Genomic DNA, 14,411 nt, shown 5'->3' with positions numbered 1-14,411 from the left:
ACCCTCTTCGCCGATGACATGATACTCTACATAGAAAACCCAAAAGCCTCCACCCCAAGATTGCTAGAACTCATACAGCAATTTGGTAGCGTGGCAGGATACAAAATCAATGCCCAGAAATCAATGGCATTTCTATACACTAACAATGAGACTGAAGAAAGAGAAATTAAGGAGTCAATCCCATTTACAATTGTACCCAAAAGCATAAGATACCTAGGAATAAACCTAACCAAAGAGGTAAAGGATCTATACCCTAAAAACTATAGAACACTTCTGAAAGAAATTGAGGAAGACACAAAGAGATGGAAAAATATTCCATGCTCACGGATTGGCAGAATTAATATTGTGAAAATGTCAATGTTACCCAGGGCAATTTACACGTTTAATGCAATCTCTATCAAAATACCAGGGACTTTCTTCAGAGAGTTAGAACAAATTATTTTAAGATTTGTGTGGAATCAGAAAAGACCCCGAATAGCCAGGGGAATTTTATAAAAGAAAACAATAGCTGGGGGCATAACAATGCCAGATTTCAGGTTGTACTACAAAGCTGTGGTCATCAAGACAGTGTGGCACTGGCACAAAAACAGACACATAGATCAATGGAACAGAATAGAGAACCCAGAAGTGGACCCTGACCTTTATGGTCAACTAATATTCGATAAGGAGGAAAGACTATCCATCGGAAGAAAGACAGTCTCTTCAACAAATGGTGTTGGGAAAATTGGACATCCAATGCAGAAGAATGAAACTAGACCACTCTCTTTCACCACACACAAAGATAAACTCAAGGTGGATGAGAGATCTAAATGTGAGACAAGATTCCATCAAAATCCTAGAGGAGAACACAGGCAACACCCCTTTTGAACTCGGCCACAGTAGCTTCTTGCAAGATACATCCACAAAGGCAAAAGAAACAAAAGCAAAAATGAACTATTGGGACTTCATCAAGATAAGAAGCTTTTGCACAGCAAAGGATACAGTCAACAAAACTAAAAGACAACCTACAGAATGGGAGAAGATATTTGCAAATGACATATCAGATAAAGGGCTAGTTTCCAAAATCTATAAAGAACGTATTAAACTCAACACCAAAGAAACAAACAATCCAATCATGAAATGGGCAAAAGACATGAAGAGAAATCTCACAGAGGAAGACATGGACATGGCCAACATGCACATAAGAAAATGCTCCGCATCACTTGCCATCAGGGAAATACAAATCAAAACCACAATGAGATCCCACCTCACACCAGTGAAAATGGGGAAAATTAACAAGGCAGGAAACCACAAATGTTGGAGAGGATGCGGAGAAAAGGGAACCCTCTTACACTGTTGGTGGGAATGTGAACTGGTGCAGCCACTCTGGAAAACTGTGTGGAGGTTCCTCAAAGAGTTAAAAATAGACCTGCCCTACGACCCAGCAATTGCACTGTTGGGATTTACCCCAAAGATACAGATGCAATGAAACGCCGGGACACCTGCACCCTGATGTTTCTAGCAGCAATGTCCACAATAGCCAAACTGTGGAAGGAGCCTTGGTGTCCATCAAAAGATGAATGGATAAAGAAGATGTGGTTTATGTATACAATGGAATATTACTCAGCCATTAGAAACGACAAATACCCACCATTTGCTTCAACGTGGATGGAACTGGAGGGTATTATGCTGAGTGAAGTAAGTCAATCGGAGAAGGACAAACAGTGTATGTCCTCATTCAGTTGGGGAATATAAATAATAGTGAAAGGGAATATAAGGGAAGGGAGAAGAAATGTGTGGGAAATATCAGGAAGGGAGACAGAACATAAAGACTCCTAACTCTGGGAAATGAACTAGGGGTGGTGGAAGGGGAGGAGGGCGGGGGTGGGGGTGAATGGGTGACAGGCACTGAGGGGGACACTTGACGGGATGAGCACTGGGTGTTATTCTGTATGTTGGTAAATTGAACACCAATAAAAATTAATTTATTAAAAAAAAATCTTTGGGATACAGCCAAAGCAATCCTAAGAGGGGAAATGCATCACAATAGAAGCCTCTCTCAAAAACACTGGAAAAAACTCAAACACACAAGCTAACCTCGCACCTAAAGGAAGTGGAAGAAGAACAGCAAATAAAACCTACACCAAGCAGGAGAGAGATAATAAAGATTCTAGCATAACTCAATGAAATAGAGACCAGAAGAACTGTAGAACAGATCAACAAAACCAGGAGTTGGTTCTTTGAAAGAATTCATAAGATAGATAAACCAGTAGCCAAAAGACATGAACAGAAATTTCACAAAAGAAGACATAGACATGGCCAACAATCACATGAGAAAATGTTCTGCATCCCTTTCCATCTGAAATACAAATCCAAACCACAATGAGATCCCACCTCACACCAGTGAGAATGGGGAAAATTAACAAGACAGGAAACCACAAATGTTGGAGAGGATGTGGAGAAAGGGGAACCCTCTTGCACTGTTGGTCAGAATGTGAACTGGTGCAGCCACTCTGGAAAACTGTGTGGAGGTTCCTCAAAGAGTTAAAAATAGAACTATCCTGTGACCCAGCAATTGCACTGCTGGGGATTTACCCTAAAGATAAAGATGCAGTGAAACACCGGGACACCTACACCTCAATGTTTATAGCAGCACTGTCCACAACAGCCAAACTGTGGAAGGAGCCTTGGTGCCCATCGAAAGATGAATGGATAAAGAAGATGTGTAATATATCTTCTGTGTATATCTATATACAATGGAATATTACTCAGGCATCAGAAACAACAAATACCCACCATTTGCTTCGACGTGGATGGAACTGGATGGTATCCTGCTGAGTGAAGTAAGTCAATCGGAGAGGGACAACCATTGTATGGTTTCACTCATAAGGGGAATAAAGAAAATAGTGAAAAGGATTATAGGGGAAAGGAGAGAAAATGCGTGGGAAATACCAGAGAGGATGATGGAACATGAAATACTCCTAACTCTGGGAAGCAAACAAGGGGTGGTGGAAGGGGGTATGGTGTGTCTGGGTGACGGGCACTGAGGAGGGCACTGGATGGGATGAGCAGTGGGTGTTATACTATATGTTGGCAAATCGAACTCCAATAAAAAAAAATACAAAAAAAAAAAAAAAAAAAAGACGAGGTCATATAGAATATTACTCAGCCATAAGAAAGAATGAGATTTTTACCCTTTACAACAGCATGGGTGGATCTAGATGGTATTTTGCTAAGTGAAATAAGTTAGAGAGCAAGCAAGTAGTACCAATTGATTTCACTTGTGTGTGGAATGACAAAAAGAAATGAGTAACAGATTCATAAATACAGAGAACAAGCTGTTGTTTGCCAAAGGGGAGGTGATTATGGAATCAGTGAAATAAGTGACGTGGATTAAGACTTACAGATTTGCAGTTATAAAATAAAGTCAGGAAGATGAAAAGTACAGGAATGGGAACATAGTCACAAGAAAAAAAAAAAAAAGGTTTTGAAACCCAGCATCCCAAACAGCATAATTATTATTAACAGGAAGAATTAACAGAGTATCTCCAGTACAGGAAGTATAGCTAATATCTTTCCTTTTTGTAATATTTTTACCTAATTCATTTATCACCTTTGCCATTCGTTCTACTCATCAATAGCAAAATCACATTTGCATTGAATATTAGTTTGCCACAGACTTTAATTATCTTATCTACATTTGAAACTACTAATTTATAAGACTATTTGACCTTTATTGTATTATAAGGAATTATTCATCTGTAACTTTCCTTTTTAAGAACAAGATATTCATAACTAAAGACAGGCATTTAATAACCAGGTCTACAATGAAATTTCTAAACACTCAATCTGGCATCTCAATTCTTGTTGAAATCTCCATATTCATTAAATATCCTTCCCTGACTGTTCCTCATTTTTCAGATCATGTAACAGCATCTAAATTGGATACAATAATATTCTTTCTCCTCAAGCATTGCCAAACATTTGATAGATATAATCCTGTTTGCAGAAGTTGTGGCAATTTAGACTTTTGCCACAAGAAATAAGCATACTGGCAATGTTATAGTGAAAATAAAAGGTGTTTGATGTGAAAGTCTATTGAAAGAGACTTGTAATTATTAAAATTCTAATTGAATGTCCTATCTCCCAAAGTAGTCATAGCATGCAAGTAGTTCCTATTTCCTACAGTTCAATCAGTATTCATGAAGCAATGATGTGAAAGAACATTGTTCTTAGTCATGGGATCTTTTTAATTTGCTATACTCCCTTCATTCTGAAGCAGAATGCAGATAAAGGAAGCTTTGATGGCTAGGAAATCATTCTGGTTCTCTTGCGTGGGGAAAGAGAAACCTGTGTCCTTCTCCTTGACTTCTGCGCTGCTACACTATCATAAGTATGTCTGTTTATGGAGACTTGGTTATTCTCCCTCAGGCCAAAAGTCATATAAGAACATGTTTTGGAAGCAGACACAAGTTGTTTTGAGGTCAAAAGATCTGCCATAAACTCTGGCTCTGCCATTATTCAACTATATGAATAACGGCATTTTTTTTTCATACTTTTATTATTCTTTTTCAAATTTTATTTTTTTGAAGATTTTATTTATTCATAGAGACACACAGAGATAGATAGAGAGAGAGAGAGAGAGAGAGAGGGGCCGAGACACAGGCAGAGGGAGAAGCAGGCTCCGTGCAGAGAGCCTGACATGGGACTCCATTCAGGGTCTCCAGGATCATGCCCTGGGCTGCAGGCAGCGCTAAACCACTGCGCCACCAGGGCTGCCTCTTTTTCAAATTTTAAATTCCAGTTAACAGTGGAATATTAGTTTCAGATATAGAATTTAGTGATTTGTCACTTACATATACAACACAGTGCTCATTACAGGTGTCCTCCTTAATACTTATCACCCATTTAACCTCTCACTCTGCCCACGTTCCCTCCAGCATCAGTCTGTTGTATGGTTTGCCCCCCCCCCCATTACGTTAATCTGTTTTTGTTTCCTAAATTCCACACATGACTGAAATCATACGTTGTCTTTCCCTGAGTTATTTCACTTAGCATAATACACTCTAGCTCAATCCACAACATTGTAAATGAGATTTCACTCTTTTTGATGGTTGATTTTGAATTTGAATGAAATTGTAATATATTTATATCATATATAAATGTAGTTTCTTATCTCCATTTATCAGTCGATGGATATTTGGGTTCTTTCCATAATTTGGCTGTTGATAATGCTGTTATAAGCATCAGGGTGCATGTATCCCTTCAAATCAGTATTTTTGTGTCCTCTGGGTAAACACCTAGTAGTGCAACTGCTGGGTCATAGGGTAGTTTTATTTCTAACTTTTTTTTTTTTTTCAAAGGTTAAGGACAACTTTATTGCTACCAGAGGCTTTTATCATCAGTACACGGTTCTGACTGCAATACCTTCCTCAGACTGCACAAGGAGCCCAGGATCCAGAAATTAGGAGAAATACAGGTAGGGTAATTTTCATCAAGAAAATACTAATAGCTTAACATAAATCTAGGGTACTGAATTCAGTTATTACATGTTACAGACCCAAATCATAGAGCTGTCCCAATATCTAGAGAGTCTCTCCTACTGATTATAAATGAGTGAAAACTGACCAGTTACCAAAAACAAAAGAAACCAAAACCATAATCATTTGATATTTCTTTGGTGAGCACCTGGATATATTAACTTTATCACAAATTCTTTTATACAAATGTCCAATATGCTTTCAACAAATCTAACAGTGCCCTAATTATAATTACATGCCACTTTTAAGTTCTAAATTAAGATAAAAATGAAAACAATAATTTTGTTTCTGAACTCCAGGAACTGGAATGAGACAAACACAAAATCAATGTGGTAATGCTAGTCCTTTTTCTATTCCCACCTCTCATTTACATGGGGCAATTTTGAAGAACCCTTTTTGGATCAATCTGAATCGTGGATTAAACATGGCTGCCAGACTGAAATAATTTATTCACTAAATTGCTAAATAGTAATTTTGAGGGTTTCCTAATCAGTGGAAGTCAGGCTATACAGATCAACATGCATAAAGTTCATTAAGTAGTCAATAAAGCAGCAAACAAAAACGAGGAAAATTAAATCAGGATGCTGGAGACAGGGTGTGTGCCAGCTATGAATTTTGGAACTTAAAAAAAAACACTGAATATGAATTTTTGATATGGGTACAATCTCCATTACATTTTAGTAGAGAAAGGATGGAACTGACAAACACTACAAAAAAATTTTTACTTGAAAAAAAAAAACTGGATCTTCTGAATTTTACTTTTTTTTCTTTTGGTCTTTATATGCTTAAATAATGTTGATTATAATTTATCACAAAAGTAAATGTTTATCTTCATTATAGAGCCGTTTGATTCCATCATAGAAGTCATCCACTTTCATTTCCTCTACTTTGCGTTTAGCAGAGGTATGCTTGCACCCACTGGCAGCTGGGAGATGATGGTAGAAGGCTGCTGCACCTCTGACTGGCACTTCTGGTTTGCTGTTGTCCTTGGAGAAATCTAAAATCTGGGCCTGGGACAGAGGAGGGATGTAATCTGAACACTCCTTTGTCACAGGTCACCAGGGTGTGCTGTGCTTTCTGAAGCAGTTCAATTGTAAGAGGAAGCCAGTCAGGAATAAGTTTCTCCATTTCCAAACTAACAATGGCCAGAGCAAGCATGGATCCTTTGAATTGTAGAAGTTGGTTACAGGCCATACAGTGAAGGAGTTGCTTGGTAAGGACTGCCAAATGCTGAGATGGGCTCAGTTTGGGTAAACTGAAAAGTAACTGAGGCCTAGTTGACACTGCAATGGCATGAAAAATGTGAAGAAAATCCAATGGTGTAGCTGTGTGAAGATTCCAATTCAACTTATCCAGAATAATTCTCTCCATCCTTAGAATTTCAGATGAAGAACATCCACAGAAACTGTCTCTTGCCAACACCTTCAGTACTGGAATTCTCTCATCCTCCTCAACAGTCTTGGCAGCTAGGAAAAGAACAGCTGATCGCAATACAACTCAGGTATTTTGGGTGGGCCTTTACAGTGGCTAGAAACCTGTCCAAAAGACTGCTAGCCAGAGCAAATGTTTCTGGGTAAAGGTTGAATTGGTACTTGAGCTTGGCCAGCCACTGAATCACTTCATCTCTCTGGGATGGAGAAACATTCTGATTTGTAGGCATTTTTGGCACATTCACCTTCCACATCTGGGCTTCCCTAGAGATTGCCTTTTCCAAGAGGAAAGACAATCTCTGGTTTTCCAAAGGCCCTGGAAACTTCATGATATCCTTTGGATCTGCCTGCCTCCCAGCCTGATGTAGCTACCTTCTCCTCCTCTTCCTCCTCCTCCTCCCCGGCGGGGCTGTAGGCCTCACAGCGGTCACGCGGGGTCATCCGGGGGCCTGTTACCACCCCATTTTCCTCAGCGCGCGGCGGCTGGGCGCGCGGGACGCGGACGGGACCGACTGAGGAGGGAGAAGAGGGGGAGCCGGGCCGGGGGTGGGGGTGCAGGCGATCGAGCGTCGGGACGCACGGCTGCGGCCGGCGGGTCAGCGAACCAGCTCCATGACTGCCCCCGACCTGAGGCTGCCGCGGCCACCGCCGGCCCCACTCCTCCAACCGCCGCCGCTAATGCCCGGGTGGGGAGGGGGGTTCCCTCTCGCCATAGGGCGGCGGGGGCCGGGGAGAGGCGGGGGGTGAGACCGGCTCTGCCCCTGCCCGGGAGAAGCGTCTCTGAGGGGAAATGGTGAAAAAGGGGGGGGGGAGAGGGAAAAGGAAAAAAAAGGGGGGAAAGGGGGGAAAATAAGAAAAAGTGAGACCGAGACGCCGCCGCGTCCGCTTGCGGGGAAGGCGGGGGGGGGGGGGGGGCTATTTCTAACTTTTTAAGGAAAGCTCCATACTGTTTTCCACAGTGGCTGCGCCAGTTGCATTCCCACCAACAGTGTAAAAGGGTTTCCCTTCCTCTGCATTCTTACCAACATCCGTTATTTCCTGTGTTGTTAATTTTAGTCATTCTGAGAGATGAAAGGTGGTATCTTATTGTAGTTTTGATTTGTATTTCCCTGATGATAAGTGATGTTGAGCACCTTTTCATGTGTCTGTTAGTCAACTGTATGTCTTTTTCAGAGAAATGTCTATTCATGTCTTCTGCGTTGAATTATTTGGCTTTGGATTATTGAGTTCTGTAAATTCTTTTTTTTTTAAATTTTTTTAAAATTTATTTATGATAGTCACAGAGAGAAAGAGAGGCAGAGACATAGGCAGAGGGCGAAGCAGGCTCCATGCACCGGGAGCCTGATGTGGGATTCGATCCCGGGTCTCCAGGATCGCGCCCTGGGCCAAAAGCAGGCGCCAAACCGCTGCGCCACCCAGGGATCCCGAGTTCTGTAAATTCTTATATATTTTGGATACTAACCCTTTATCAGATATGCCGTTTGCAAATATCTTCTCCCATTCCGTAGACTGCCTTTTAATTTTGTTGATTGTTTCCTTCGCTGTGCAGAAGTTTTTTAACTTGATAAAGTCCCAATAGTTTATTTTTGCCTTTGTTTGCCTCAGAAGATGTATTTACTAAGAAGTTGCTACAAGCAAAGTAAAAAAGGTTAGTGTTTGTGTTCTCTAGGATTTTGATGGTTTCTTGTGTCACATTTAAGTCTTTCATCCATTTTATGTATTGTGTATGGTGTAAGAAAGTGATCTACTTTCATTCTTCTGCATGTGGCTCTTCAGTTTTCCCAGCACCATTTGTTGTAAAGACTGTCTTTTTTCCATTGGATATTCTTTCCTGCTTTGTCAAAGATTAGTTGACCATATAGTTGTGGGTTCATTTCTGGGTTTTCCATTCTGTTCCATGGATCTACATGTCTGTTTTTGTCCCAGTGTCACAGTGTTTTTATCACTACAGCTTTGTAATATAACAAAGTCTGGAATTGTGATGCCTTAGCTTTGCTCTTCTTTTTCAAGGTTGCTTTGGCTATTCTGGTTTTTCATGGTTCCATACACATTTTAGGATTCTTCGTCCTAGTTCTTTGAAAAATGCTGTTTGTATTTTGACAGACTAAATGTGTAGATTGCTTTGGATAATAGAGATATTTTAATAATATTTGTTCTTCCAATCCATGAATATGGAATGTCTTTCCATTTCTTTGCGTCATCTTCAATTTCTTTCAGAAGTGCTTTATAGTTTTCATAGTACAGACCTTTCACCTCTTTGGTTAGATTCTTTTTAACTTAATAGAATCTTGATTTCATTTGTAAAATGGAGGTAATTCCTGCCTCACAAAGTTTTTATGATGAATAAATAATAAGGCAGTGACTTTTTTTTGCTGTAACTTATGTAGAAAAATTTTGTATTAGAATCCAGTGCATATAGGAGTATATAGATGTATAAATATACAACCCAAATAAGTTTCACATAATAATTATCTTTATTAATTGAAATGCACTCTGTTTCTATTCTATAGTTCCTATTCCCTTTGCTTTTAAAAAACACCTGGGGTATATGGAAGGAAGATATGCTTACTAATCTCACAGCCCATGCTGGAGGGGCAGGGATCATTGGGAGACTTCTCCAACAACAGGAGAACTGGTGGGCACCATTTCTTTCCTCTGCCCCCCAGACAAGATATACAGACACCTGCAGGAAACTGCATTCTCCACCTCGCTTACTAAGAATGCACCCTGCCCGTGGATAGGTCTGTGGATTTGCCCTCTCCAATATAGCCAGCCTCAGCAGGAGTTTTGGGCAACTGCAGGTCCCTTCCCATAACAGATGTTTGTGGACCTTACTGACACAAATGCCCCACCTCTGCACTCCCCTGTAGAATCTCTCCTAGCCCTGCAGCAAGAGTTTTCTAAAAACAGTTTCAGGTCCCTTCCTGCAGATCTATGTAAATCTTGCTAAGACTCTATGTCCTGCCCTCACATTGTCCTGCAGACCTGCTCCCTCCAATAACCCTTGGCTAGAGCCCATGCAAAGCACTGCCATAAACCTGGCATTGTGCAAGTAGCCCTGGCAGGGATGAGCACCCTTCCAAAAGATTCCTTCCCTGGGTGTAGAGGGGGAGATAATTACCCATACCAGTGTAACCCTGTCCCTAGCAGTGGGCTGGGAATAGATATCTGGTCTGAATGCAGGTCCTATCTACCAACCAAAGCTTCTCGGGGGACAACCATAGGTAAAATATCCTGCAGTTCAGTCCTCCTGCAGCTCTGGCAAACACCTGCTCTGACTCAACTCACCCCCAGTGGCTCCAGACTGGACCAGTAACAACACAGGGACTTAACCCTGTCTCCAATGGGCAAAGAGAAACATTGCAGGTAGCTGGCATGAAGACAAACATGGCTCAGCCACAACAATAGGATGCATGCAACACACATAGGAAACACCCAAGTGCAGGTTTTGGTGAACAGGTGACATTGCACTGCAGAGCACTACAGGACCTCTTCTTCATAAGACCACTGCTTTCAAAAGCAAAAGAGACAAAAACAGGCACAAAGAGTTAGACAAAATGAGGAGACAGAGGAATATATCCCAATGAAAGAACAGGACAAAATCACTGCAAGAGAGCTAAATGGAGATAAGTAATATGCTTGACACAGAATATAAAGGGTGACCATCATAAAGATACTCATTGGTCTTGAGAAAACAGTAGAGAACCTTAGTGAGATCCAGACAGACCATAAAAAAGAACCAATCAGAGATGAATTTAGTAAGTGAAATATAAAATACACTAGGTGAAATAAATAGTAGACTAGAGAAGAATGGTTGAGAAACCTGGAGGACAGAGAGATGGAAAACAATCAAGCTGAAGAGCAGAGAGAAAAAAATAATAATAAATGAAAACACATTTTGGAACTCAGTAACACCATCAGGCATAATAATATTCATATTACAGGGATCCTAGAAGCAGAAGAGAGAAAAGGGGGGGCAGCAAATTTATTAGAAGAAATAGATGAAAACTTCCTTATCTGGGGAAGAGAACAAAGATCCAGATCCAAAAGGTACACAGAGCTCCCAATAAAATCCATCCAAGAAGGGCTACGCCAAGGAACATGGATTAAAATGGCAAACAGTAGTGATAAAGAGAGAATTCTGAAAGCAGCCAAGAGGAAAGGAAACAGTTACATACAAGGGAAAGGCTATCAGCTAATTTTTCAGCAGAAACTTTGCAAGACTGAAGAAAGTGGCATGATATCTTCAAAATGTTGAAAGGGAGAAACACCTACTGCCAAGAATACTCTATACTCTATCCAGTAAGGCTATTATTCAGAATAGAAGGAGAGATAAAAAGAAAAGAAAGGAACAGAGAAGAATTATAAAATCAACTAAAGGGCAGCCTGGGTGGTTCAGTGGTTTAGTGCTGCCTGCAGCCCCGGGTGTGATCCTGGAGACCCGGGATCGAGTCTCACATCAGGCTCCCTGCATGGAGCCTGCTTCTCGCTCTGCCTGTGTCTCTCATGAATAAATACATAAAATCTTTAAAAAACAAAAACAACAACAAAAAAAACCCGCACAATTATACACTGAGTAACAAAGTGGCAACAACTATGTACCTATCAATAATTACTTGGAATGTAAAGGGACTAAATACCCCAATCAAAAGACACAGGGTGACAGAATGGATATAAAGGAAATACTCATCTATATGCTGCCTATAAGAGACTTATTTCAGACCTAAAGACACATGCAGATGAAAAGTGAAGGAATGGAAAAGCACTTACCATTCAAATGGAAGTGAAAGGAAAGCTGGGGGTAGCCCAGGTGGCTCAGTGGTTTAGCGCCCCCTTCAGTTCAGGGCCTGATCCTGGAGACCCGGGACCAAGTCCCACCTCAGGCTCCCTGCAAGGATCCTGCTTCTCCCTCTGCCTGTGTCTCTGCCTCTCTCTCTTTCATGAATAAATAAATAAAATCTTAAAAAAAAAAAAAAAAAAAAGGAAACGAAACACAATGGTCCAAAATTTTGGGGATGCACCAAAAACTATTCTTTTTTTTCTTTGGGTAAGAAAACCCAAAAGCAGTAGAGGGAAGGAAATCATAAAGATTGGAGCAAAAATAAGTGAAATAGAATCTTAAAAAAAAAAAAAAAATCTAACAATGAAACCAGGAGCTGGTTCCTTGAAAGGATCAACAGAAATGATACACCTTTAGACAGACTCTTAAAAAAAAAAAAAAAAAAAAAAAAAGGACTCAAAATCAGAATTGAAAGAGAAATATCAACACCAAAGAGATACAAGAGAATTTATGAGAAATTATATGCCCACAAATTGGACAACCTAGAAGAAATGGGTAAGTTCCCAGAAATCTATAACCTCCAAAAACTGAATGAGGAAGAAATAGAAAATTTGAACAGACCAATTAATGAAATTGAATCAGTGATCAAAAAACTCCCAACAAAAAAAGAGTCCAGGATCAGGTGGCTTCACAAGTAAATTCTACCAAACATTTAAAAAAAGTTTCTTTCTTCTCAAATTATTTCAAAAAGGAGAAGAGAAAGGAAAGCTTCCAAATTCCTTCTGAGGCCAGCATTACTCTGATATCAAAACCAGATAAAGACACTATAAGAGAACTACACAACAGTACTTCTGATGAACATAGATGTCCAAAAATCAACAAAATAACAGCAAACTGAATCCAACAATACATCAAAAAAATCACTGACCAAGATCAAGTGGGATTTATTTCTGAGATGCAAAGGTGGTTCAATATTTTCAAATTAATCAACATGATATATCACATCAAGAAAAGATAAAAACTGTATGAGTATTTCAATACAGAAAAAGCATTTGACAAAGTACAACTTCCGTTCAAAATAAAAACCCTCAATAAGGGATGGATCCCTGGGTGGCTCAGCGGCTTAGTGCCTGCCTTTGGCCCGGGGCATGATCCTGGAGTCCAGGGATCGAGTCCCGCATTAGGCTCCCTGCAGGGAGCCTGCCTCTCTCTCTGTGTATCTCTCATTGATAAATAAATAAAATCTAAAAAAACAAAACAAAACAAAAAAACCCTCAATAAAGTAAGTTTAGTGGGAACATACCTCACGATAATAAAAAGCCATATCTGAAAAACCCACAGCTAACATCATACACAATGATGAAAACCTGAGAGCTCTTTCCCTTAAGATCAGGAATAAGACAAGGATGTCCACTTTCACCACTTTTATTCAACATAGTACTGGAAGTTCTAGCCATAGTAGTCAAAGAAAAGAAATAAAATACATCCAAATCGTTAGTGAAGAACTAAAACCATTACAACATGTAGATGCCATAGTATACAGAGAAAACCCTAAATACTGCACATGCACACAAAAAACTACTAGAATTGATAAATGAATGCAGTAAGGTTGCAGTATACAAAATCAATATACAGAAATCCATTGCATTTCTATACACTAATAATGAAATGGAAGAGAGATTAAGAAAACAATCCTATTTACAATTGTCCCCCAAATAATACCTAGAAATAAACTTAACCAAGGAAGTTAAAGACCTGTACTCTGAAAACTATAAAACACTGATGAAAGAAATTGAGGATGACACAAAGAAATGGAAAAAAAAACCCTATGTTCATGGGTTGGAAGAACAAATATTGTTAAAAGTCTATGCTACCTGAGGAAATCTACACATTTAATTCAATCCTTATCAAAATACTAACAGCATTTTTCACAGAACTTGAACAATCCTAAATCCTGAAATTTGTATGGAACCATTAAAAAAACTCAAATGGCCAAAGCAATCTTGAAAAAGAAGAACAAAATTGCAAGTATTATAATCCCAGATTTCAAGATAAACTATAAAGCTGCAGTAATCAAAAACAGTATGGTGCTGGCACAAAAATAGACACATAGATCCATGGAACAGAATAGAGAGCCCAGAAATAAACCCATAATTATATGGCCAATTATTCTTTGACTAAGGAGGCAAGAACAAGGAATGGGAAAAAGTCTCTTCAACAAATGGTGTTGGGAAATTTATATGCAAGAACAAGGAATGGGAAAAAGTCTCTTCAACATATGGTTGTTGGGACAATTATATGCAAAAGAATGAAAGTGGACCACTTTCTTATATCATACACAAAAATAAACTCGAACTAAGGATTCTAAATGTGAGACCTGAAGTCATAAAAATCCTAAAAGAAAGCACAGGCAGTTTCTCTGACATTGGCTGTAGCAACATTTTCTAGGCCTGACTCCTGAGACAAGGCAAACAATAGCAAAAAGAAACTATTGGGACTACATAAAAATAAAAAGCCTCTACAGAGCAAAGAAACAGTCAACAAAACTAAAAGACAACCTAATGAATGGGAGAAGATATTTGCTAATAATAAAGGTGTAAATCCTGATAAAGGTTTAAATTCCAAAAAATATAAAGAACACAAAAACAGTAATTTGAAAAGATATATGCACCCATGTTTGCT

General features: G+C 39.5%; 1 long non-coding RNA gene and 1 pseudogene across 1 annotated transcript in view; both read right to left on the bottom strand.

Annotated features, from left to right (window-relative positions):
• The window catches only part of LOC121489900, a 45,517-nt gene that overhangs the window by 19,112 nt on the left and 11,994 nt on the right, over positions 1-14,411 (bottom strand). The gene's annotated exons all lie outside the window — the stretch shown is intronic.
• On the bottom strand, positions 5,508-7,365 carry LOC121489898 (annotated as a pseudogene).

The sequence above is a fragment of the Vulpes lagopus genome, chromosome 4 (assembly GCF_018345385.1).
Source record: "Vulpes lagopus strain Blue_001 chromosome 4, ASM1834538v1, whole genome shotgun sequence".
NCBI classification, from domain to species: domain Eukaryota; kingdom Metazoa; phylum Chordata; class Mammalia; order Carnivora; family Canidae; genus Vulpes; species Vulpes lagopus.
Note: the sequence above shows the minus strand (reverse complement) of the source record. Positions and strands in the feature narration are given on the sequence as shown.